Raw genomic sequence first — 22,411 nt, forward strand, 5'->3', positions numbered from 1 at the left:
TTCTCTCCATAAGAAGATTCCCCAGGGTATTTGTGGTGTTATTTTTTTTTTAAGACATAATTTAATTTTTGACAGTACAGTGACAGGAAGCAGAGAAACTGGGTTTAAGCATTCCAAATTATTTGCAATTAAGAATCTGACATACATACTGTTTCTAAAAGTATTTTGTAGGTCAGTGGTAAAACACTATATTTAGTTTCAGGAATACATCAATCAGATGTCCACTTATCTTCATACACAGCTCCTTATTAAAACCCAAACCTTCTGTCCAAACAGGTGTAGTGTCTGTAATGTGACAGATATCTCCATGGCAACTTACAGAGATATCTGTGATATCTCCAACTTCTAAAAGAATAAACGAGCTATGAAAAGTAATGCATAAAACTAAATTCCACTGCACATATTTTAAATGCATCTCTACCACAGCTCTTTAAAACGCATTAAAAGCAAAAGATCCATGGAAAGAAAATTCAGTTTATTACAGTGAAGTCAATTTTTCTCCAACATGACAAAAAAAAATAAACTTATTTCAGCACTTGTCAGGCATTGGGGCTGGGAAGAGAGGTTGGAGGTCAAAATGGAGAGGAGGGAACTTTTTCTAATTTGAGATGAATAAAGTAACAATTTTAGGAAGGTGCCATTTTCCTGAACACTTTGTTGTATTCTTCAAACAAAAACAGTTAAGTCAACAAAATGGGGGAAACGTTAATTTCATACAGCCTAGCTCTAAGCAGTGCCACACATTTAAAGATAAGTCTTTTATTTAACTCATATACAAATCTTAAATAGGGAACATTTTCTCAGTGGGCAATTCCATCCAATTTGTTTTTCACACTGTGTGAAGCATATCAAATTTTTGTAAGTTAGCAGGATACAAGGAAACGCTTCACGGCCAGCCTCCTCTCAGCACTTTGATCCAAGTAATAAGATATTTTCAAAGTCGAAGAGAAAAAGGAAAAGGAGCAAAACTGCGCACAGTTCATAACTTCCTAGAAAAACACTCTGGCTAGCCTGCCTGCCTGCCTTCCAAACAGCGCTAAAACGTTCAGGATAGAGCTTCTTTCCCAAATGTCAACAACCCGTAAACAGAATCTGAGTTGAGGGGCAAGAAAAGGAGTTCCTTGTAGCCTTCAAAAATCTGTCCGATTAAATAAATCGTCGCCTTAGAAATTCTGTAAATGTCTATTGGGAGAAGGCGACAACGGGTAGGAGATCGGAGGGGGAGATCTTTTCAGAGTCTACCAATGGAATGCGTTGCAAAACTACTTCACTATGAAGGAAAAAAAAATCTTTTAAAAAATTAAATGAAAGAAAGTAGGTGCCAGAAGCGAATCCAAAAGAGGCATCGAGGGTCTTTAAAGCAACTCTCAAAGTTCAAGGGCTAGAAAAATTGTGTTCAAAGTATAAATTAAAAAAAAAAAAAAAGCCTGAAGGGAAGGCTCGAATTCATCCAGGAGTTTAAACCACTTCCTTTGTGCTCCCCCCCCCCCCAAGCCTGGTGCCCCCAGGAAAAACTTTAACACAACGCAGCGGCCCGATCGAGGCCCCTCCCCCGCGGCGCGCAGCGGGCCCGGTTTTATGAATGGGAGAGCGAGCCGCAGCCGCCACATCAGGTAAAGGCTGTAACTGGATCCCTAGCACTGCGCCCCATTCACAAAACAAGACACACTTCCACCCAATTCCCAGCCTTCTCCATTCATGAAAACTCCTTTGGATGCGCCCCCGCCCCCACTCCCAACTCACGCCCTGCCTCCGACGCAGGCCCCTCACCCCAGCGTTTTAGGAGGAAAGCTCAATGCTTCATTCACAAAAAAGCAAAGAAAAAAAGCCGCAGGGAGCTGCGAGCCAACGAAAGAAACCCGCTTCATTCATAAAGTCACCCACATTCATAGAAACGAGCTGCGGCGCCGGGCGCTACCAACAGCCTCCAATCCCCCCCTCCCCACCCCCGCTAGAAAAACCTTCCAAACATCTCTCTTTGGTACCCCTTTTCAATCAAGAGTTCAGTTTCCCCCAGAGGTCTCCTCCCCTCTGAAAATGCGGTCAGATCCCTAATCCAGCGCGAGGAGGCTCCGGCATCTCTCCATCCCCCTCTGCAGCTTTTTTTTTTTTTTTTTTTTCCCTTCTTTTCCACCATCCCCAGGCCGCGGTTCTGATGCTCCCCGATTTCTCGAGAATCGCCGTGCAGCCTGACGCCCTTGGTCTGCTGGGGTGGGAGTGGGGGATTGGTGTCCACTTTCCACAACCTGAAACTTGCAAGGCCTGCCTAAGTTCCCGGCCCACCCCAAATCTCGCAGGCTGCACATGTCACTTAACCTCTCCTGGTACTGGGGTGGGGGTGCATCACCTCTCAAACATTCGCCCAAAGCTGCTTTAGGTCCCCTCCTCACTGCAAACCTCTGCCAAGTACCTCTTCTCCAGAGCCCCCAAGTCCTCTCCGGACTCTCAGATCTCCAGAGATGGTAAAGCCGGCAACTCGGCGCCCCTCCATCCCCACCCGGGAGCCCCCGCACCTCGCGCTCCCGCGCGCCTCCCCCGCGACGTGCGGAAACCCGCTCTCTGCGCGCTCCGGAACCGTTAGCCGCCTCCGCTCGACGCCTCTCAGGAACCGGACCGGACCGGGCCGCAAGAGGAGGGGGCGGTCAGCCCCGGAAGGGAGGGGGCTCAGCTACCACAGAAAGTGCACCCCGACTTTGAGGATTCTGAATTAGCCAGTGAACTCTCGCCCGCTGGGCCCTTCCAAGACACCCGCTCCGAAAACCCTCTGTCCCTCGACGCCCCCTCACCTGAGGCGGTGGCTCTCCTCCCCTTGCAGCGGCCCCGGGGCGCAGGCGCGCTCACGCACGCGCGCACCGGGCCTGGGTGCCTAGGCGAATGGCTGGGCCGCACCGCTCTGGAGACGATGAACCGCTCCGCGCACCAGCGGCTGGACTCTGCGCTGCAGCTGCCAACCAGGCTGGAGCGCTGGCCCGGCCCCCAGCGGCCCGCCGCTCTGCCCACCGCCATTGGCCCGCGGCTGTAGCCCAGCCGTTTTCCCATTGGCCCGAGGCCGCTCCAGCGGCTGCCCATCACCTCTTGTTTACCCTGTCTGCGGGCAAATCCAGCCAAGCCGCCCCATCAACTCTGGTCCTCATTGGTCAACAGCACGTCCCTCCCCACCCCCTCAGGGGTCTGTTTTACATAATTTATGCATCTGGGGCCCATTGGCCAATCAGTACAGGCTTGTTTATATAATGAATGTAAGGACGTTTTTCATTCATAAAAAACGCGACCTGAGGGGGAAGCTTAGCTGAGTCAGTGAAGCACTTAAAGGGGCCGAGGGCCTCTAAGAGCCGCCTTTACTTACCTCCTTGCAGCTCTTCCAACTTTTCACCGAAGCTTGGCTCTTTCCCCTTCCTCATTCACCCTTACTTCTTTCCCACCCCCACTCCCAGCCCTCCAGCAACACCACTGCCGGGATTGCGCCGCTGAGCGCCGGTCGTTCGCAGCTGCAGCACCAAGAGAAGTTATCATTTTAGAATTCAGGCGAGAGGAATCTGTCATTCCACCCGGAGCGAAACTCGCTGACCGACCTGGGCGTTCGGCCCATAGAAACACAGAAAACGGAAACCGAGCCCTCTAATCTTAGTTACCTTTAAGAGAGGCCTTAATTTCCTTTAACTAGGTTTCCAGTGGGGGAAGAAAAAGCAGTATCTCCCTTTAAAATCTGAGCTCTCAAACAGCTTTTAGTTACTATTTTATACTGGCAGGCCCAAGGCCCAACCAAATCCTGTTTTCTCCCCATGCTTAATTGCAGTTTATAACCGCCAGAGTGGGTTTTGGATCCGGGATGTGAGAGGGTCGGCACTCAAAGAAATCCTCTCTGGGGAGGACACCAACCGGTTCGCCGACCTAGAAACATAAATCCCTCCGAAGCGGGCTTGCAGAGTTAGATCGCCTGCTTGTTTTCCATTTAAGTGTTGAATGCAAGATGGTGCATTTGCGAATTAGATCCCGTGCAGCTGGGAACGAGGAGAAGCTACTCTTCTTGCCAAACGACCGGGCACTAACTGCAATTGCTCAGATTCTTAACAGGGTGTTCCAGGAAACAAGCAATCCTCTCCCCTCTCCGCCCCCTCTGCCCCCTTCTGCGAAGGCCGTGGGATGACTCTCTGCTCTCCCCCAGGATATTGGGACTTGCGAAGGAGCTCTTCTGTTCTCATTCTGCTGGTGTACCCTGCCATTCACCTCGTGAGCCAGCGGTGGGGGGAGGAGAGAGCCCCTAGTAAAGACTGGCCCTGCCGACACTGGGGCTGCCTCCTACCACCACCGTGGGGAATGCAGTGTGGATTTTTTAAAGAAAAAAAATTTAGGTCAAAATTTGCCCACCTTTTTCTGCTTCCACTTATGGGCTCTCAGTCATTTATAGCCCAAGAAATTTTGGACTTCATGGAAGGAAACCTGGAGTTCCTAGATGCAGCACTGACCAGGCATGAACAATAGAGTGGGTGGGTGGGAAAGTGCTCTGAACCTTTAGCAAGCAGTTCCACGTTATGGAATTTCCTAGGAGAGCATTTTGCTACCCACCCCATCTCCAGTGGAGTTTTCCGTTAGTGTCTCTCTCCTTTCCCCAGGTAGCGCCATTTCTCTTTGGTGGCTGGAGCACAGTCCTTAGACGAGTGCTCCTGGTGTGTTGCTGACATCCCTGAGGGGCTGTCTCTCTTGCTGGACTCAGGACCCAGGTTGGGTCCCCAATTCTCCCCCGTGGTTGACTAACCCAACTCATCCCATCTCATCCTGCTCTCATATCTAGTTTCTCCAGAAGAGCTTTTGGATTCCACTTAAATCTGCCCTCAGGCCCTGGTGGGGGGAAGACCTGCAGCCCATGGGGCCACATGTCCTTCACCGTATGAACCATAGCACATCAGTCACACTGGCTACAGGGAAACAGTGCAGGACACTTCACAGTGACTTCTTCCACAGGGTTGGCTTTGAGGCCTCTCATGTGATTGTCTGATCTTTGCCTCAAACCAAGGCTCTCCATCCCACCTTGGGAAGAGCAGTGGGGTATTTCTGGATTAAGCTGTGATAAATGGCGGCCAAGTTAGGAGCAGGGGAGGAATCGGGGGATGGGTTTTTATAGGAAGATTGTCACACACACGAGATCATGGAGGAATTTACACCAGAGTAGAGCTTTTTACCAATTATTTAGTCATTCAGTAAACATTTATTTTGTACCCAACACTCAGCCAAACCCTGTGCTCAGCAAAAAGGTTAGAGATGAATGAGATTCAGCCTTTGTCTTGGAGGAGCCCACAATCTCTTGTACACATTCAGCAGCTGAAGTTCACTTAGTATGTAACTTCTTCATGCCATATACAGTTCTCCACGGGTGGTCTCATTTATTCCTCATAATAATAGTACACATCAGTTCCGGTCTATAAAGTACAGGTATTAAAGCAGAGACCAGTGGTCTTGACTGGCTAATGGTTGCACATCTTGTCATTTGTGGAGCCTGGATAAGCAGTAAGGCAGGCAGGCTCCAGAGTGCATACGAGTCAGACTCAGCATGTCCCTTTGTTGTTCGGAAAGCCACCAGGAAATGTCATCTGAACCCCAATGATAGAGGGTAGAACTGGTTGAAGTCCTAGGGAGGCAGATTTTTAGCTCAGTAGAGGGTTGGGAAGGACTTTGGCGTGTTCGGAGTGGCCCCCAAAGGACTAGTGCTGCTGGTAATGAGTCCCTCATCACAGGAGACATTTATGCAGAAAGATTTGGTGCAGAGGGACTACTGCACTGGGCGAGATAAGTGAACTCAGAGTATTGCTCCAGCTCTAAGAATATGGCTCTGAGAAATAGGAGCTTGTGTTGAACAGGAGGTTCGGGCCCTGGACCCAGGCACCTTAGCTCTGCCGTGAGATGTGAGGAAGTAGCTCATACCTACCTTGCCAGGCTGACTCCTGGGCCCAGAGTTGGTTCCTTACTCTTAAGTGTTCATGATGTCTTTTCTCTATACCTCTTCCTTCTTTTCTCCTGCTTCTTCCTGCTCCCGTCCCCATTTCACTCTCTGTCTTCTTGAATGATCTTTGCCTTTTAAAAGGGTGAAGGGTCGGTATTTAGAAGTTCTTTGTTTAGTACATTGAGGCTTTCCTCTTAAGAACATTACTTATATTGGAGAATTTGCTCAGCGTGTGTTCTAAGATACCATTCTCTCTTGTCCAGGAGGGAAACAAGACTGGAAAAGATAAAAAGAGAGACCAGCCTTCTGGAACATTCGAATGTCAATCTAGCCTTTGTTCTCTGGCAGTAGCAAAACTCAATCACAGTAGGATAACTAGGCCCTTGTTCTTCAGTTTGCACTGTCTTCAGAGAAGCAACACGGAAGGATAGAAAAGCAAGTCCCTCATCCCCAGCCTGAAAGCTTCTGTTTCCCTTTAGAGGACTGCTTTTAAAACTTCCCCCTAAAATCCAAAAAGCAGGTTTGCACGTAAGGTGAATAACCCTGCCTTGAGCTGATCACCAAAACGGCAGTGGAAAATGCGGTGGCATCATGATATTTGTCCCTTATGTCAAGATACCTTTCCTTCTCTGTTGGAAATGTTATGGGGTGTATAGCCCTGTCTGGAGATGGAGATGAGAGGGGGAGAGGCTACGTGGCCAGGGTGTCGGTGTGTGTGTTTACATGACACTTTTCCCATTTCCCATTCTTGTACAGTATGGGGGAAGCGCCTTGAGGACGGCATTAAAAAGGTACAGCAATGTTTTTCTCATCTTTAAGGGATAAAGGATTCTATCTGGCTGGCACACCTTCCTTTGTAAAATTCAGATATAAATACCCTCAAAACTGAGGCGAGAAAAGAAAACCCTTTAGCTTCAATGTCTCTTTAAACAAATAGGTGCCATATTGTCTTCAGGGTTCTTTATAGTCAGGGAGTAATAATAGCTGACATTTACTGAGTGCTTAATATGAGCCAGACACTTTTCTAAACACTTCACACATATTAGCACATTTAGTCCCAACAACAGCCCTCTGAGGGAGGTACTATTATTATCACCTTTACTTTTCTCAGATGAGGAAGTTTAGGTACAGGAAAGTTACATAAATCACTACGCGGCTGACACACAGAGGGAGAGACTGCCCAAGGGGCCCCCTCCAGAGCCCAGCCAGTAACTGCTCTGCGGGGCTCCCTCCGCTCCAGGGAAGGCAAGTGTGCTTAGTGAGACTAGTCTGCAGGAAAGATCTCTTTCCTGTGCCACAGGCTTTACCAACCCCCTCAATCCTGCCAACAACCCTGTGATATACATACCATTATTAACCCTATTTTAAAGATGATGAAACTGAGGCACAGAGAAGTTAGGTAACTTGCCCAAGATCACACAGCTAATAAGACTTGGAGCCAGGGAGTTCCTGTTGTGGCACAGCAGGTTAAGAACCTGACTAGTATCCGTGAGGATGTGGGTTCCATCCCTGGCCTTTCTCAGTGGGTTAAGGATTCAGCTTTGCTGCAAGCTGCGGTGTAGGTCACAGATGCAACTTGGATCTGATATTGCTGTGGCTGTGGGGTGTAGGCTGGGAGCTGCAGCTCCTATTAGACCCCTAGCCTTGGAACTTCCATATGCCACCCGTGAAGCACTTAAAAAAAAAAAAATTGGAGTCAGGAGCCCCACACAGATCTTGAATGGACCCTCCTTGAAACACCATCTTAATTCCTGTAACCTCCCACTCTGCCAGCTTTCCTTCATCTCGCTTTTGGGGCTCTGGCTTCTTCCTTGGGAACATGCTCCAGAAACTGCAGGCAGACTTCTGAATGATTATCTGGGGCCAGCTCAAGCCCTTTTATGAAAGAGAATGGAAATGACCTGTATTGAGCATCCCATATAGGCCAGGATCTGTGCTAAGACATGTCACATACATTATTATTGTGTCCTGCTCCCAGTCCTTCTTGGAGGTGGGGATAACACCCAGTTTGCAGAGGTGAAAACTGAGAATTAAAGTGGTAGATTAAAAAAACGTATCTGAGTTTTCACATTTAGGAAGGGGCTAGCCAGGCCTCTGACCAAATAGTTTGACCCACTGGCCTAGTGGTGACTTAATCCCTCTCCCAGCTCCTTTCCTGAGCCTGAGGACACCCTGTCTCCTACCTCCTTCTCCAAACTCTCAATTCTTAGGCTTCACAAAACCTCCACTCTGAAGAAAACCCGAGGACACATGTTCACATTTAGATTCCTAGAGGCTGCAGAATTTCTTCCTTAAGCCCCAAACCTTAAAAAAAAAAAAAAAAAAAAAAAAGAAATAGGGTGAAAGACTGGAAATTCCCCATGGTTTCCTATTGTGTCCAGGAAGGAGCCCAGCTCCACGGCAGGCTCTTTACTGAACCCTGTTGACCCTGCAGCTTCTTTGGAGCCTCCTGGGCATGAATGAACAGGGTCTGGCCATGCAGGCAGAGCCAGTCACCCACTAGCACTCTGCTCTACCTGTGGGGCCCTTGAAGGAGCCTCAGGCTGCTGTGCTTCTGGGGCGGGATCTTTAGAGTTTTCCTGCTCCTTTCCCATGTTAGGTTGTCAGTCAAAACTTCTCAATCCATTAAGAACCTGCTTTTCCAGCAACCCCTTTTGTCTACTGTGCTTTCCTGCCTCCGATCCACCACGAGCATGGAAACCCGCAATCCAAGGGAATGTGAATTGGGCTTGTACAGATTCTGAGCAAGAGCTAAAGGGCCCCTCTGATGAGGAAGTGCATGAACTTGAATGTGTAGATGTGGCAAGATTTATTCTGACCTATCAGAAGTCCTCCCTTTTTGCTTCCTTCTGTGCCTGCCCTTCGTGGAGAGTTTTAGAGGGCCAGGGGTTCATCTTTGCTTCAACATGCTCAAACTCTAGCCCCCAGAAGCCTGAGTCTGGGCTAACCTAGAACTTGGCCGCCTCTGGCTAGGAAAGGCCTTGCTCTGGCATCGGCCCACAGCCCCACTGGGAGAGCAGGCTCAGGGGCTGGGGGAGCTGGAATGTGCCTTCTCTCATGGGCCTGCTTCAGCGTGGCAGCTGGGGAGCGGGTAGGGAGGAGGGCGGTTCTTGCAGTGCTTGGCTTGGTTTGTAAGTGCCCACCCCCGCTTGGGCTCTGTCAGGCCCGTGGAGGGGACCGGCTTTATTTTGAGTTGGACAAAAGGAAGATGGACTCTGCCCAACTGGTAACAGAGCCCCAGGTGAAATGCTCTGTCAGCATGGACTCTATCACAAGGCTTCAAACGGGGTGTCCAGCCTGCCTTTCACCCTGAGGCAGTCTTCCCATCGACTGCCACCTAAAGCCTAACAACCCATGTGTTTAAAAACAAGGAGGTGGCCTCTGCTGCCCTTTCCCTGCCACGATTCTTGCTAATAGTCTGTCTCTGACCCCTAACCTCTGGGACAAGGGGCAGCTTCCATTTAACCCAGAGCCCACCTAAAAACCTCTCCTCACCCCCATTCCTCTCCTTTTCTGCATCCCCTCTCATTAAAAAGCCAAAATACATGGCTAGAAATGCAATCTATGAGAGCAGTGTCTCCTCCTGGAAGAGCTTGGATCGCTCTGCCCCACAGAAGTGCCCAGGGGTTCTGTTTGTCCTTCCCCACACTCAGGCTCTGCCTCAGACAGGGCACAAGTGCTCAGAAACCATTAGGGATCACAGTTTAGCTCCCATCTCCCACTGCCGTGCCCTCGCTGGATATCTAGGAGCCTGGAAGGTCGGCATCAGGCTCTTAAGAGGGATTATCAGCTTGATGTAACAGAATGCTCAGGCATCTAAATTGTGGCCTATTTTGTGGGGTTGTTTGCTTTATTATTGAAGTATAACGTACATATAGGAAAGTATATAAATTGTAAGTGTGGATCTTGAGTTTTCAAAAGGAAACACCTCTGTAAAACTAGGACTCAGATTACAGAGCAGTATTTTCAGTTCACCCCTCCTAAATGACCCCTCATGCTCCCTGCTAGCCACTAACTGCCCCTTCCCTTCCCCACAAAGGCAGCCACCATCCTGGCTTCCAACATCATAGATCAATTTTGCCTGTTCTTGTACATTGTACAGATGGAGTCACACAGTACACTTTTGTTTCTGGCTCCTTTTCTTCAACATTATGCTTGGAAAAGCCATCCATCTTGTAGTGTGCAGTTGTGTTCATTCTCTTTGCTGTATAGTATCCCACTCTATGACTATATTACAAGTACAAGTGATTTTTCCATGTTACTATTTTGTTTTGTTTTTTGCCTTTTCTAGGGCCGCTCCCGAGGCATATGGAGGTTCCCAGGCTAGGGGTCTAGTCAGGGCTGTAACCGCCGGCCTACACCAGAGCCACAGCAACATAGGATCCGAGCTGCATCTGTGACCTACAGCACAGCTCACGGCAATGCAGGATCCTTAACCCAATGAGCAAGGCCAGGGATCGAACCCGAAACCTCATGGTTCCTAGTCGGATTTGTTAACCACTGAGCCACAATGGGAACTCTTCTGTGTTACTGTTAATGGAGATTTGGGCAGTTTCTGGTTTTTGCTATTGTTAATGCCATTGCTATGAACACCCTAGTGAGACTCTATGTTCTTTGGTAAACAGCAGCCTAATTTTCATTGTCTATTTAAGATTTAGCCACAGACACATTTTCATGTCTTATTTATTTGAAAAGTGATAGAGACTCATGACAAAAATCTCAACATCACAGAAAGGTACAGAATGGAAAATAAAAGCTTTCACATCACCACCTAGCTAAGACCCATTCTCCAGAATCATGCACTACTAACAGTTGCTCCTATAGCGTTCTAGATACATTCTACTGCCTAGACAACCATCAAAGTATACTCATGATAGACTTAAAAGAAAAAAACAACAGATTGGGAGTTGCCGTTGTGGTGTGGTGGAAACGAATCCATCTAGGAACCATGAGGTTGTGGGTTCGATCCCTGGCCTTGCTCAGTGGGTTAAGGATCCGGTGTTGCCATGAGCTGTGGTGTAGGTTGTAGACGCAGCTCGGATCCCATGTTGCTGAGGCTGTGGTGTAGGCCAGCAGCTACAACTGCAACTCCAATTGGACCCCCAGCCTGGGAACCTCCATATGCCACAAGTGTGGCCCTAAAAAGACAAAAAAAAAAAAAAAAAAGCCCAGAGGCACGCCAAGATTAAGAGGTTGGGAGTGGGAGATGAAGAAGCCCTAAAAAGACCCCCGCCAAAAAAAACCAGTTTGGATTTACTACCCTGTATTTCTGCCCCTGCCCTTCCGCCCTCCCTCCATAGCGCTGAGAGTCCCAGTACTAAGTGGATGAGGGTGTTTGGCCATGGAAGGTGAATGGCCCTTCCCATCTGTTAGATGAGGCTAGGATATCACTTTTAACAGGCCCTGACCTTATTAAGGTAAGACACACAGGATTTTACAAACCCATAAATTTCATTTCTACTTCTATAAATGTTTGTTGATTGGCTGGTGGCTTCAGTGTGGGGCTTGTGCGAGAAGAGCTCCCAGTCTGGTGGGAGGTGGGTAGAAGGCACAGGAACAAATACCTATTATACAGTGTTTACAGGTGTCATAATTGAGGCCCATAAATGGATTCTGGGAGTACAAATTAAGGAGCAGTGAGTACTTCCTGTTGGGGTCAAGGAAGGCACCAGAGAGGGTTGACGATTGGGACAACTGTTGAGTGATTAATTGCTAGGACTGTGCTGGGCAGAGCGAGGAAGAAAGGGCCTTCCAGGTCAAGACCAGCCCTCCACACACATGGAGGCCTGGAAGTCACGGGCAGGTCCAGGAACTGGCAATTGCTCAGGTGGGGCTAAACCATAGGTGTTAGGGCTGGAGGAGATGGGACTGAGGGAGACTGGGGGGATTTAGGGACGGGGTGTCAGGAGTCGTATGTAGTCCTTAGAGGGCTGATTGTCCACATTTTGGAATCATGGGATACATCTCAAAGGTGCTTAAAAAATCAAAAGGCACAGAAAATTGGCTTCTAACATCATAGCCTCATCATTTCAACATGTACTACTAGAGGGCATGCAGTTCTGATGCTCTCCAGCACTGCATGTTCATGTGCCCTGGTTGCCCACGAGACAAAGTCCTCTAATAGGGACCCTCTTGGATGTGTGTGTGAGTTATCCACCCCAAACGCAGCACCTGGCACTTAGCAAGAGGTCACCGAAGGATGAATGAGTGTGTGAATGTGCAAAGCAATACCCTCTGCTCAAGGAGAGGGGTGGCCGGGTTACCCCCTCTTTGTGGATTTGTTTTATGCATGGCCTGCCCATGTGGCAAGGAAGCAAGACAGCAGGGAACCTGGGCTATGTGATGCCTCGGGGGGTGTGCTGAGGACTTCCTTCATTTTCTTAGCAACACCCGGGCCCTGGGACACCGTATTTCATTTCAGCCAGATTTGGGGTGGTGTGGAGCTTAGGGGACCCTCCAACCTTGTCTCAGCCCCAGGGCAATTTGTACTGCCCCTAAATGCCCAAATCTCCCATTTGCATTTTGGAAATCCAGGCCTTGTTCAGAAGGAGGGGATCAGCCTTCTTATCACCTCATTCAATCCAGATCCTTCCTGACAGGTGTCCCCTTACCCACTGGGCTGACAATCTTGAACAGGTTGGGAAAGCCACTATTTATTCTCCGGCCTGCCTGGTCCTCCTAAGTGTTGCCAGCTTTCTCAGATAGACCCAGGGCACCTGGAGTGTCTCCTTGAGGCAGCCAAGACAGACCAGAGGAACGGTCTTCACCAGCTGGCATCCTGACTGGGAGGATTTCACAGGCCCTTGGACTTGAACGGCCTCTGAAATTTTCCTCCACTCTCGTTGCTCCTTTCTCCACAATCTAATTGCTTGGGATATTTATCTGGATTTCTTCTGGACCTTCCCACTTAGGAATGCTCGCCTTGAACCTGAAAACTGACCTCGGGGCCTGTCCTGACAGGGTTGTTCGGCCCCAGGAGAATGTAAAAGCTAAATATGGTGTTTCCTCTTCCTCTCTATGTGTTAAACTGCCTTCCACGACAAGACGTCATTTTTCATTACGGGATCCATGTTTTACCCTTTCCAACCCACGCATCCTGACTGGAATGCGGGCAGCATTCCTTTACAACTGTGTGTACACCTTGCAAATGTAAATGGTAACCCATATGCTAATGTGGTAATAGCTCTATAGACTCCAGTCTGGAAACAGTTCTTGATTTATTCAAAGATCTTCAGTGGGTTAAACTACCTCCCCTCCTCTCCAGATTTACCGCCTTCTCTTGCAGTTACTGTTATACCTGTACTCCTTGTGCGGTGAATCGAGGGTGGACGTGAAACCAAATCCCCCATTTCCTGGCTCCCCTCCATCACCACCGCATGACTGTCGGCGGGCCATTCCACTGCTCTGCACACCAATCTCCTACCCAAAAAACGGGAATCACAATTCCTGTCCCACAGAGCTGTCCAACAAGACGGTGGCAGTGACGATGTCCAGTGCCAAGGAGGTGTGGGCAGGGGACCTGGCTTTCTTTCCTGGCTCTGCCACTTGCCAAGTGGGTGAATGTGAGCAAATTCCATCTCTCTGAGCCTCAGTCTTATCATTTGTAGAAGAGAGATGATAATGCAATCCTTAAGATTTCCAAGGGGAGTAAATACAGTATTCAAAAAGCACCTAGCAGAAAGTCTGGCATGAAGTAAAGACATAACACCTCTTCTCTCTCCCCTCTTCTCTATGAATTCAGGCTCCTGGTGCTAACCTTTCATGACCACTCCAGCCTCTTTCAGTATCCCCACTCCCCTCAGTAAAAAAAAAAAAAGTTCCCAAGATTTTACTTCTCCATGTACTATTTCCTCCCTTGTAGATTTTGTTTAGTGTTTCTCTTTTTTTCTTAATTTTCTCTGATGTCTAGTGTTTCTCCTTCATTGATTTCTGAAGAAACTACAAGAGTTCTGTTGGATCTCAGGAAAGAGGACAGAGGACAGAAAGCCTTCATGAAGGGTGTGTTGTTTGAATGGGACCTTGTAGAAAGCAGAGGGTTTCGGTGATCATAAGCAGAGCAGCATGATAAAGGCACAAACAGGTGTGAGTGTGTGATGTGTTGGGGAAGGGGGTTTCATGTCTGAAGCAATGGTTTGTAAAGCCACCCAGTTGTCCTGGCTCACTGCAATCCCTAGTTTTCTTAGCAGACCACAAGACTATCACAAAAGCATGTTGTATATAATTCTATCATATGAACCAAAAATAATTTTATTAGTATAAAATCGGGATTTATTTCATGTGTACATATAAAACCACAACCGTGAGCACATGTCTGTGAAATAAACAAGCTGTTGAAGACTTGTGATGGGCCTCTCCCGAGGCTTTTCCATGAATTTTCACCAGGGACTTGTTTTTTTTCGCTTTGCCATCTGTGGGCTCTCACTAGAGACAGGCAGAGCTGCTGGTGCCAAAGGTTTAACAAAAGTTGATGGGAAAAAACTTAACACTGAGAAAATTGTATCTTTGCGTCTAATTTGGACAAGACTCCCTTACATTCCTTTCCCTTGGATGAAACTTCTGAGAGCCACTGGGCTGGATGCTAGGGTGGGCGATAGGGAGGATGGGGTGGTGGGGCAAGTGTAAGGCAGAGGAAGGTAAGTTTGGAGGGAGATGGGTAAAAATTGTTGGCGATATGAGGAAGCTGGATCGGATTCCTTGAGCAAGAGAGAAGCGAGGTAAATTCAGGAGTAGAAGAGGGGAAATCTGGAAGACAAAGCTAATGGGTGAAGGGTGGTTTGAATGCATCAGAGCAGAGAGGGGAGAGAAAGAGAATGTAGATTCCTAACAAAAAGATGGGGGAATCCGAAAAAGCATTTGCTAGGTGCCTCCTTGCCCTGGGCCAGATCACTCCAAAGTGCAAACAAACAGGACGGAGTCCACAGGAAGAATGGGGAAGGCTGTCCATGGCCTCAGAACAGTTGGGGTCCACCCAGCATGTCCTTCTGCTGCTTTCTGCCTTTGCTGCCTGGCCCAGAGGAGGGAGGACAGGTCCAAATTCCTTCAGTGAGTTGAGTGACTAAGCTCACGCCAGGCTGGGGAGGAGGCACATATTTGCTCATCCCCCCACACCCCAGGGATCTCTTCCAGGAGCCCTTCAACAGGCCTGACCATGAATGGTAGAGGTCAATTCAAGCTGTTTTCCACCCAAGTCCACTGTTGACAAGTAACAGAATCCTGCACACTGTTACATTTGTTATTTTAAAAGACTTGGTACATTATTGCTTGTTAGGGGAGTAGGATGGGAAGTAGAAGTTGTTCCCTTCAACTGGCAGGCCTGCATCTCCATCATGACACTTAAAACATTTTTTTTAAACTTAATGGCCTAATTCCAATCAGAGAAATTTCAGATATTTAATTCTCATGTTGTTGTAGCTTTCCCCTAAATTGTTTTTGAGTCTTTTTAAGTTAGTCTTCTTAACTCACCCAAACTGGGAGTTTCATCTTTGCAAAATTCTAAAAACATTTCAGATTCTAAAATCATTGTGTACCCACGGTGTACAATTAGGAAAATACAAAACCATTATATATCCATTGTGTACAATTGGGAAAATACAAAAAAACAATTAAAAATAAATGAGCAGGCACCCGTAATTCTAGAAATGAATACTGTTGACATTTAAACATATTTCTTCCCTTTTCTTTGGCAGTTTTGCATAATGGATATATATTTTTTAACATATAACTTTGCATTTTTCCTAGCACATCAGAGGCATGTCTCCCAGGGCATTAAACACTCTTTATAAATCCTATTTTTAAGGTTTGCCTAGTATACTTTCTTATGGCTTGTTTATTTGTTTCCCTGTTTTTGGACACCAGGCTGTGTCCAATTTTTTTTGAGGTTAAAAGCAACACTACCATGAACATGCGTGTGTGTGTGTGTGTGTGTGTGTGTGTGTGTTTGTGTGTTAGTATAGGTGTGACAACAGGAGATCTGACCAGTCTTTGCTGCCTAGTTCAGATGAGGATCAAAGGCCCCCTTGCCATTGTGAATGACAGCTGTCAAGCAAAGGGAGGCATCCATCTGGCTTCTGGGAGAGATGACAAGAATGCAGAGCACAGGGGTTTTGTAAACACATCAGCAATTCCACTTTGTAACAGGGGAACCTAAAAGAATTAACTTTGAAAGGAAACAGATTTTCAAAAATTCTTTTGAATTGATTAGGTTAATATGGTGTGGCTTTTAAATTTCATTGCATGCGTTAGAAGATAGAGGATCTAATGAGTGGAGAAGAGCATTTACTTCAAATAACAACTGGTAGGAATAAGCAGACATCGGCTTCTGTGCAGGCTGGCTCCCTTGGTGAAGCAGTTCCCTGGGAAGGAACTCTGGGGTCAGCAAATGGGAAGTCTGACTAGCTGGGCTGTCTTGGGCAAGTCGCTTGGCCTCTCTGAGCCTCAGTTGCCTCACTTCCAAAGGGAGGTGGTTGAGGACACCATCATGTCTCACCTGCAGTTTGTTGAGAGGATTTGAACACCAAGTAAGGGGGAGGAAATGGCAGCTGAGGCTTGTTCTTGACCCAGATTCTAAATAGATATGACTGTGCTCAGGACAGCCCAGCCCAGAAGATTCACACTTAATAGAACACAGACATGAAGCAGGAGTCCTGAGTTATAGTTTCAGAATCCACTGCAGAGATCTTTTTTTTTTTTTTTGTCTTTTGTTGTTGTTATTGTTGTTGTTGTTGTTGCTATTTCTTGGGCCGCTCCCGCGGCATATGGAGGTTCCCAGGCTAGGGGTTGAATCGGAGCTGTAGCCACCGGCCTACGCCAGAGCCACAGCAACGTGGGATCCGAGCCTCGTCTGCAACCTACACCACAGCTCACGGCAACGCCGGACCCTTAACCCACTGAGCAAGGGCAGGGACCGAACCTGCAACCTCATGGTTCCTAGTCGGATTCGTTAACCACTGCGCCACGACGGGAACTCCTATTTTTTTTTTTTTGTCTTTTGTTGTTGTTATTGTTGTTGTTGTTGTTGTTGCTATATCTTGTACTGCAGAGATCTTAAGTGATCTTTCTTCAGGCATTTCATAAATGGTTTACTTTGCACACCTGGGGTTTTCATGACCGATAGTTCAACGCTGTGCTTTCTCCCCTCTGCCCCCAGCCTGTAACAGGACAGGGCTGGGCTAAGAGAACGCTGAAACACTGCATTCCTCGGTCAGACGCTTTAAAACCCTGCAATCAAACCTGAGGACGTATTCGGAAACAACTGTATCCCATGACAGCTTATTATGGAAGGTTCTGAACTTCTAAGAATTCCTTAGTAGGAAACAACGTACAGAGATCTCTTCCTAATTTTCTGCCGCTAGGAATTTTACTCTTTCTGGCTTCTCCCACCACGCCGAGTGTTTGCTAAACTGTAGGCACACAGAAACGGGGCACGTGACACAGCAGGCTAACTTCAGCGGGCCAGGTTACTGGAGGAAGGCGGGTTCAGCTCACACACAGCTCTGCAAGGTAGATCTCTGCATGAGCTCACCCTGGACATCAAGTAAAATTTTCTGACGTTGAGTGTGTCAGTGCATTTTCAGGTCATGGGCTTGGTACGTCTGCTGAATCTGTAGGATGGTAGGAAAGAAAATCTCGAGATCCCCTGTCCTGTCTGGGTTGCTGACAGGCCCCCAGGAGGTTTAATTTAGAAATGTTCCAGGCAGAGCTTGCCGTCCTGGCTTCATCTGCTCTTCTCTCTGGGGAGGAAAGAGTTACTCTTTTCTTGCTCCCACCCTGAACGTTTTATTGTCACAGTTCTTTGAAGTGCCCTCAAGAGAGCTAAGCATCAGGCTGAAGGCTCTGTGTATCTTTGCAACAGATTAGAACATACTCACACATTTTATTTGCTCACAGAGCAAATATTTCCCTTGGAATGAAACCAAGGCAGCGGAACAGGATCGGGCAGGACCGGCCACCAGAGGCAGCACCCCCATCCCCCAGGGCCTACAAGGTGGTTTCTCCTCTGTGGGCTCACGGAGGCCACAGAGACCCATACTGATTGGTTCATTGACTCATTCAGAAGTCATCCTTGAGCCCCGACCATGAACCAAGCACTGTGCGGGTTACAGACCTAAAAAGAAAAACCAGATTCCATCCTCAAGGGCTCAAGTAGGGGAGATAAGAGATGTTTGTATATGAAGGACTCTAACCAAGGTGAGAAGATAAGTCTTCAGAACTCGGGAGATCAGATGTTCGGAGGTGGGCAGTAGCCTGTGTGTGTGTGTGGGGGGGGGGGTGACTAGGAGAAGGTGTGTGATGTGTGCATAGTACATGATGGTGGTGAATGTGGGTTTGAGTGTGTGGTTGTGGAGGTAGTGTGTATGCATGTGTTGGATAGTGGTGTGTATTGATCGTGATGGTGGTAGAAACGAGGTAGGAAAGACTTAGGTAAAGGAAGGTGGGTAGGAAAATTACTGGTGGGGTGTGTGTGTGTGTGTGTGTGCTCCACGGTGGTAGGACTGGGAGAGGGAAGGCCTACTGGGGAGTGTAGACGGGGAGGAGTGGGGCTGGTGGTGACAGGGTAGGAGGAAGGCCCAGCCGGTGATGGAGCTGTGCCTGCAAAGCCAGGGAGATGAGACAATTCTGGGGAGTGGGGGATGCATGCACAGGGAGAGTGGGTGGTAGGAAATGAGCTAGGAGGGAGGGTTGCATTTTGATCAATACTTTCTGAGCAAGACAATGGCAGTTTTGCACCCATCGGCTGTCCCTCTTCCTAAGCTCTTGCTAGGATCTTGGGTTAAAGGAGCCTTTTCCTTCCCTGAGGGTCAAACTCCACCTAGAAGTCAGCTGAATCTCATGACCGAATCTCTGAACATTCCCCGGGCCCATTCTTCACCTGGACTGTGGCAGGTGTGGTTCTTACAGTTTCCAGCCCCCTGAGATCTCAGGATAGCAAAGGTGGCTTCTACTAGGCTTGGGACAGAGAGGGGTTAAATGTTAGAATCCCTGAGGCAAAGGTCAGAAGAAAATGCCACGTGTAGCTACCTGCCAGCAAAGCAAGGGGGATCTCCAGTACCCTCACCCTCACACCCTACTCATGGGCTGTGGGGCTAGATCTGCATTTTGTGGAGCTTTTTAAAATTTTTAATTTATTTATTTTTCCGCTGTACAGCATGGGGGCCAAGTTACACTTACATGTATACATTTTTTTCCCCACCATTTGTTCTGTTGCAATATAAGTATCTAGACAAAGTTCTCAATGCTACTCAGCAGGATCTCATTGTAAATCCATTCCAAGTTGTATCAGATAACCCCAAGCTCCTGATCCCTCTCACTCCCTCCCTCTCCACCAGGGCAGCCACAAGTCTATTCTCCAAGTCCATGATTTTCTTTTCTGTGGAAATGTTCATTTGTGCTGGATATTAGATTTTTAAAGAACAAACAAGGAGGCAGATGGCAGGAGCTGGCTCCCTTTCTCAAATTTTGGCTTGCTTTTCATTACTTTTCACTCTCCAGATAGGGTCAAAGCTTCTGCATGATTAAACCTTGGCCAGATAGGAATGTTTTGTTTCCATTTACTTAGACAAGGAAAAGAAACATATTTATGGAAAGTCTAATGTTTGCAAGATACCTATCCTCTTCCTAGTTCCCCGAGTGGTAAATATCATCACCCCATTTTACAGATGAGGAAATTAGGGCTAAGAGAGGTAAAGCAGCACAAAATCACTCTAATAACCTCTGTATTGAGTTTCCCATCACTGGGCTTGTAGCTGAAATTTGAACCCAAGTCGGTTGGCAGTAAGGACTGTGCTCTTTTCATAACGCTTCCTGAAGTTTAGGTGCAGCATGATAAAGCGAAGTGATGGTACCTCGTATCATCAGGTAGACATAGGTTCAAACCTTCCCTGTGCTGATCAGGTATGTGAGCTTGTATTCTTCCTTCCTTTCCTCGGCAAACCTTCATCAAGGGCCTATTATATTCATGCCAAGCACTGAGCTGGGAAGAGATCCCTGGCCTTCCAGAGCTCTAGTGGAATGGATAGTCCAGACCACGAAACAGGCAATTGCAAGGGTGTTTGAGAAAGGCTATGATGTGGAAGCTTTAGATGCTATGAGAGCTTTTCTGTCTAATGTGGCAGCCACTGATCCCAGGCTAGTGCTGCCAACAGAAAATAAATACTGGATTTTGAAGACTTAGTATGAAAAAATAATGTTAAGTAACTCACTAATAATTTTTTTATGGCCACACCTGTGGCACATGGACGTTTCCGGGCCAAGTTGCAGCTGTGACCCAAGCTGCCACAGTTGGATTCTTAACACACTGCACCACACCCGGAACGCCCTAATGATTTTTTCACTGAGTACAGGTTGAAATGATAATATTTTGGATATGCTGAATTAAAGAAAATATTTGATTAAAGTTAATGTCATCTGTTCCTTTTTACTCTTTTTATGTAGCTACTAGGAAATTTTAAACTTACAAATGTGGCTCACATTATATTTCTATTGAATGGCTCCACTCTGAAAGAATAAAAATATGAGATAGTTTCCATCTTAGTGCAATGATGCAGGAACATTTGCCACATGCCCGCCCCAGAAAGGCACACAAGAGATGCTTAACTAGTAAGAGTCTCTTTCCCTTCCCACATCATCTAAGTGGCCATGTTGGAAAAGGGTGTTCACTGCAGGACCATCAGTCCTGTGATGATGTGGAGACGGTGTTGGGTGATAGCCGGAGAGCCTCTTATTCGGCCCACTTCTAGAGAGGTAGCTGTGGTAATCCTTCTCTTCCCTCTTCACCAAAGACCCAGGACTGGCAATCAGATGAAATAAATGTTTATTGCCATGGCTCTTCACCATCTTTGCTTGCCTGCCTGCCTGTCTTCCTTCTTTCCTTCCTTCCTTTCTTTCTTCCTTCTTTTTTTTTTTTTTTTTTCCTTTTTATGGCTACACCTGAGGCATATGGAAGTTCCCAGGCGAAGGGTCAAATCAGAGCTACAGCTGCCAGCCTACACCACAGCCTCAGCAACGCCAGATCTGAGCTGCATCTGCGACCTACACCGAAGCTCACAGCGACGCCAGATCCTTAACCCCACTGAGTGAGGCCAGGGATTGAACATACATTCTCATGGATGCTAGTTGGGTTTGTTACTACTGAGCTCCAATGGAAACTCCCTTTGCTTTGCTTTTCTTTATTTTAGCAGAAGAAAGACATGTGGAATATTTGGGCTCAGATATTCAATATCTATTGGCTTCAAAGAGAAGAGGAACAATCGGATTATCGATAAGGTCTTGTCTACCTATTAGATTCATAAACCCGGGAAAGATCTTAGGATTTGACCAGTCTCACTGAGATGCCCACTCATCAGAAAGTGAGGCTCTGGGACACTTGCCTTGGGGTATCAAGGCCTGGCAAGGGGGATGTGGTCTGGAACCCACTCTCCCAAGCCCCCTGTTCCACACATGTCTGCCACCCTGCGCTGCCCACTCTTCTAGAGATGGTCCCTTCCAGCCGCTCCTTCCCTAAGGCTCCCCCTGTTTGGTGCTTCATCCTCTTCTGCTGCCTCCTCTGACCTGCTGTCTTGTCTTTAATGTTAGGGGCTGCAGAGATGGGAGTCAAAAGGTCTGGATGTGTTTAAGGATGGGAAGAAATGTACAAAAAATGGAACAGAAAAAAAAAAAGATTTTTGAATAGGCACTAACAAATGAAGCCAGGGAAACTTTCTTGACCTTAACGGAGGTTCAAGTCAAAAGACAACATGGGTGTGTTTGGAGGAGCATGGATTTGGAATCAGAGGCCCATGGCTTGAGGCTGGCCATGTGGCCTTGGAAAAAGAAAAAAACCAAACCAAACCAAAAAAACCCCTTAGTTTCCTCAGCTTTAATCAACCTCATTGGGTTGTAGTGAGATGTAAAAGAGACCATGTTTCTGAAAGGACTCTGTGATCTGTGAGACACTGTACCAGTGGTAGTTATTAGCATTCATTAGAGGCTGTGAGAGCAGGATGAATTAGCAGGGTGACACGGGTGCCAAAGAAAGCCAGTGTGGTGTCCAGAACGAGACACGCGCTTCTGCACTTGTCCACTGTTTCTGTGCTGTGTTGCATTCTGGGAATCGCATTTTAAGAGGGGCCTTGGCAAACTGTTGTTCCAGAGAAAGTTGCAAGAATAGCCTAGGGTCTGAGAGTCATGACATATAAGGGATGATTTAAGGATTTAGAGGATGTTTAGTCTGGAGGGGGAAAAAAAAATAAAGACCGAGGACAAGGTGCCTATTTCCAAATATCTGAAAGCTGTCCTGCAAAAGAGAGGCGAGATTTATTTTGTGTTGCTTGTGGCCAAGTCAGGACCCAATGATGGGAGTGAATGGCAGGCAGATTTGGGTGCAGGAGGCACCTATCTAGGGCTCAGAAAACCACTCCCATATGGGCTGCCTGGGAAGGTGGTGAGCTGCCCATCAGAGGAAGTCTTCAAGCAGAGGTGGCTATGCACGGGACAGGT

General features: G+C 47.5%; 1 protein-coding gene across 1 annotated transcript in view; it reads right to left on the bottom strand.

Annotated features, from left to right (window-relative positions):
* ETV5 (ETS variant transcription factor 5) overlaps positions 1-2,947 on the bottom strand; it is a 57,055-nt gene extending 54,108 nt beyond the window's left edge. The window contains exon 1 of the mRNA XM_047788389.1: positions 2,787-2,947. The gene's annotated coding sequence lies outside the window, so the exon portion shown is untranslated. The remainder of the gene's footprint in view (positions 1-2,786) is intronic.
* Between the last annotated feature and the right edge of the window lie 19,464 nt (positions 2,948-22,411).

Source organism: Phacochoerus africanus, chromosome 1 (genome assembly GCF_016906955.1).
Source record: "Phacochoerus africanus isolate WHEZ1 chromosome 1, ROS_Pafr_v1, whole genome shotgun sequence".
Lineage (NCBI taxonomy): Eukaryota > Metazoa > Chordata > Mammalia > Artiodactyla > Suidae > Phacochoerus > Phacochoerus africanus.